The sequence below is a fragment of the Oncorhynchus kisutch genome, linkage group LG12, assembly GCF_002021735.2.
Source record: "Oncorhynchus kisutch isolate 150728-3 linkage group LG12, Okis_V2, whole genome shotgun sequence".
NCBI lineage: Eukaryota > Metazoa > Chordata > Actinopteri > Salmoniformes > Salmonidae > Oncorhynchus > Oncorhynchus kisutch.
In genome coordinates, this window is record NC_034185.2 from 38,220,898 (window position 1) to 38,225,897 (window position 5,000).

The window sequence follows — 5,000 nt, forward strand, 5'->3', positions numbered from 1 at the left end:
GGTACAGCATCTCGCGCACCACAGACCCAGTCACACAGCGTCACACATCACGCCCACATAGTCACAACATAAACACGGGACAACCTTCCCTACCTTCCCTTCCCTATATTAACGAGAGGCATTAATAGCTCACACATATAGGCATGCTTTCGTCGCACACATCACATAACAGTCCATGCAGGGCCTTCAGAAAGGATTTCCACGCCTTGGACTTTTTACACATTATGTTTTGTTACAGCCTGAATTTGTTACAGCCTGGGGGTGGGGGGGGGGGGGGGCGGTCACTGGCCTACACACAATACCCCGTAATGTCAAAGTGGAATAATGTTTTTCGAAAAATGTTATGATTTATGTGAAGAAAAATGTTAGGAACATCAAACAAGTACATAAGTATTAAACCCCTTTGTGTATGTTAAGTCTAAATGCGTTCGGGAGTAAACATTTGCTTGATTAACGATACGTTTGTTGCGTGGACTCACTCTGTGTGCAATAATAGTGTTTGACGTGTTTTTGGAACGGCTACCTCATCTCTGTACCCAACACGTACAATTAACTGTAAGGTCCATCAGTCGAAAAAGTTAATTTCAAACACTGATTCAACCACAAAGACCAGGGAGTTTCCAATGCCTCACAAAGAAGGGAACCTATTGGTAGATGGGTAAAAATAACATTGAATATCCCTTTGTGCATGGTGAAGTTATTCATTACACTTTGGATGGTGTATCAATACCCGATACAGGCGTCCTTTCTAACTTAGTTGCCGGAGAGGAAGGAAACTGCTCAGGGATTTCACCAAGAGGCCAATGGTGACGTGAAAACAGTTACAGAGTTTAATGGCTGTGATAGGAGAAAACTGAGGATGCTTGTCATCAGCAAGGACTAGGGAGTTTTTTTTCATAAAAATATGGAATAGAGCTAAGCACAGGCAAAATCTTAGAGGAAAACCTGGTTCAGTCTGCTTTCCAACAGACACTGGGAGACAAATTCACCTTTCAGCAGGACAATAACCTAAAACGCAAGTACAAATATACACTGGAGTTGCTTACCAAGACGACATCGGATGTTCCTTAGTGGCCTAGTTACAGTTTTGACTTAAATCAGCTTGAAATCTATGGCAAGACGTGAAAATGGCTGTTTAGCAATGATCAACAACCAATTAGACAGAGCTTGAAAAATAAAAAATAAAAGAATAATGTGCAAATATTGAACAATCTAGGTGTGAAAAGCTCCTAGACTTACCCAGAAATACTCACAGCTGTAATCGCTGCCAAAGGGGATTCTAACATGTTTTGACTAAGGGGTCTGAATACTTATGTAAATGAGATATTTCTGTATTTCATTTTCAATAAATTAGCAAAAATGTCTAAAATCATGTTTTCACTTTGTCATTATGTAACATTGTGTGTAGATGGGTGGGGGGAAAAACAATGATTTAATCCATTTTGAATTGAGGCTGTAAACACAATCAAATGTGGAGTAAGTCAAGGGGTATCAATTCAAACAACTGTCCTGGGAGGGAACTTCCTGTCTGGTGACGAATGGTACATACAAGAAACAAACAACATTGAACACACAAACACGTAGGCTACAACATAAAGGATGAGAAGCAGTCCACGCCATCACAGGGTAAATAGACATATATACGAATACAAAATAGGAACTTCCAAGAGTTAAAGAGTTTGATGGATATTGTCTAGAAGTTGCTCTGCAAGATTTGAATGGGAGAGCTCTATACCTGCACCCGGAGGGTAGGGGGCTATAATGCTCAATCAGTAGTGTGTTTCCCTTTCTTCCTCACTCGATTTTTGTAAATGTCACCGAGGGGTTCCTGGCTTTCTCCGATGACCTTCCCACTGATTCTTATTACCCTGTTCAATGGGTTCTGACTGGTGTTCCCTAGCGCACCAAAACACCCCACAATACTAAAGGCTAAGATTGATTGCATAAAGCATTTATAAAATGCTTGGAGGATTTATTATTGTACATTGAACTCAATTGACATTTTGAGGAACGTGCTCAGTTTTTCTTTTGAATGAGAGCTTGTCGTCAATAATGCTTTCAAGCTATTTGTAGTGCTTCACTCGCAATATGATCCGTCTGTTAATCTCCAGCACTGGGATGGTTACGGTAGGTTGGTCTATTCTGAAATCAATGGTCAGGTCTTTGGTTTTGATTGCATTGGCCCCAGGTAGTTCTGGCTGAAAACCTGTCAATTTCCGCCTAGAGGAGCCCCACTGAGTTGCCTGCTGTTGCCCAGAGAATCCGATGCCTGAATTACATTCATGTTCTGGAGCTTATGACCCATTAAGTGAGGCTGGACTCTATTAAAGACACTAGATACATCCACAAAGACCATCTGGACCTTATGTCCTGGGCTTCTCCAGGTGGGTGTGGTCACAGAGCAGTAGGGTCAGGAGTGCATCATCAACACCACACACTGGAGTGGATCTGTGTAAGAGTATACTTCCTGTTGTAGCTGGGGGAGAGTCAGCCTTTCAAAGACCTTCATCACTAAAGATGTTAAAGCCAAAAGGTAGGTAGTCACTGTTGCAGTACCTTGCTCTTTTAGGTACTGGGCATATGATGGATGAGGTCCATACTGCTGGGATGGAGTGTTTTGCCAGAGAGCAGTTAGAAAGATCACAGAAAACACCTGCCAGTTGCTTATGGTAAAACCTTCAGTAGGCGACCACTAATGTTGGCCCCGGGTGCTTTGTTTCGATTGGTCCTTTTAAATGCGGCTTCCACATCTTTCGGGTTGCAGCTCAACATTTGCTGCAGTGTGCGACACGTTCGATAGGTCAGAGATCACCTCCTCTCTTTCAATCGGTCAATTCTACCTCTAAACATGTTTTTTTATTTGGAGCAGGCTGTTTGTTGTTAAGCCCTGCCAGTGCTTTCACACCCCTCCAAGCATCTCTGGGTTTAGCCTCCTGAAAGAGCCTTCTCCTTGTACATTCTCTTGGCCTGTTTCATATACTTATTTCATTTTGGATCTAATTAGTTTACCCTCAACCTTGTTGCTAGCGATAAATGCTGTTTTCAGATCCTTTGTACACTGAGTGTAGAAAACACCAGGTGAATTCAGCTGAAAGCTACGATCCTTCATTGATGTCCCCTGTTAAATCCACTTTAATCAGTGTAGATGAAGGGGAGGAGAAAAGGTTATAGAAGGATTTTTTTTGTTTGTTTGAGACAATTGAGTTATGGACTGTGTACATGTGCCATTCAAAAGGTGAATGGGCAAGACAACATATTGAAGTGCCTTTGACCAGGGGTGTGGTAGTAGACGCAAGTGCCTCGTAGAGTCCATGCCCCGATGAATTGAGGCTGTTCTGAGGGCAAACGGGGGTGCAACTCAATATTAGGAAGGTGTTCCTAATGTTTTGTACACTCAGTGTCTCTTTAAAGTTTTGGAAGGAACAATCATCTCCGCACAGAATGAAATGTAGTCAGTGATCGCTTCAGTGGCCTCCTCAAACGCTCCCTATGTGAACACACTGAACGCACCACACTGTGCAGTCAAACGCTCCCCATGTGAACACACTGAACGCACCACACTGTGCAGTCAAACGCTCCCTACGTGAACACACTGAACGCACCACACTGTGCAGTCAAACGCTCCCTATGTGAACACACTGAACGCACCACACTGTGCAGTCAAACGCTCCCTATGTGAACACACTGAACACACCACACTGTGCAGTCAAACGCTCCCTATGTGAACACACTGAACGCACCACACTGTGCAGTCAAACGCTCCCTATGTGAACACACTGAACGCACCACACTGTGCAGTCAAACGCTCCCTATGTGAACACACTGAACACACCACACTGTGCAGTCAAACGCTCCCTATGTGAACACACTGAACGCACCACACTGTGCAGTCAAACGCTCCCTATGTGAACACACTGAACGCACCACACTGTGCAGTCAAATGCTCCCTATGTGAACACACTGAACACACCACACTGTGCAGTCAAACGCTCCCTATGTGAACACACTGAACGCACCCCACTGTGCAGTCAAACACTCCCTATGTGAACACACTGAACGCACCACACTGTGCAGTCAAACGCTCCCTATGTGAACACACTGAACGCACCGCACCACAATGTGCAGTCAAACGCTCCCTATGTGAACACACTGAACACACCACACTGTGCAGTCAAACGCTCCCTATGTGAACACACTGAACACACCACACTGTGCAGTCAAACGCTCCCTATGTGAACACACTGAACGCACCGCACCACACTGTGCAGTCAAACGCTCCCTATGTGAACACACTGAACACACCACACTGTGCAGTCAAACGCTCCCTATGTGAACACACTGAACACACCACACTGTGCAGTCAAACGCTCCCTATGTGAACACACTGAACGCACCGCACTGTGCAGTCAAACGCTCCCTATGTGAACACACTGAACACACCACACTGTGCAGTCAAAGCAGCCCTGTAAGATCTCACTGGCATAATTGTCCCTTCTTGTAGTTTGGTGCGACGGGCTGGGATTAGATGTAATTGTATTATGATCAGAGAAAAAGTATCTATCTTTTTTTAATCCGATTGTATTTGATCTTTTATCGACAGTACCAAACGTACACATACAAACGACGACATCATACAAACATCAACTACATCACACCTGTCCAGACCTATGACCCCCCGCCCCCTCACCCACTATCTCCAGCGCCCGTTGTCACTTTCCGCCACATGTCCTCAAACGGCACCGTTTTGTTTCTCTCCGTGGCCCACACGCGCGTTCAATTTTTAGATGGTCAAGCATGTGACCTGTCCGTTGCGTGAAAGAAGGAGGATTGGTTGATTTCCAGTTTTGAAGTATCGTTATTTTTTGAAGATGATTGACGAGAAAAGTATTGTCCAACCCGTCGGGTACAGACGGATTAGAAGAACATTTACATTGTAATACGTCTTGACGGCCATCTTTCCAAATCGGCCCATACTTTTGGGACTTTATAACATCCTCAGA

General features: G+C 44.4%; 1 protein-coding gene across 3 annotated transcripts in view; it reads right to left on the reverse strand.

Moving 5' to 3' along the window:
• The window catches only part of LOC109900969 (1-phosphatidylinositol 4,5-bisphosphate phosphodiesterase beta-1), a 245,935-nt gene that overhangs the window by 105,655 nt on the left and 135,280 nt on the right, over positions 1–5,000 (reverse strand). The window lies entirely within an intron of this gene.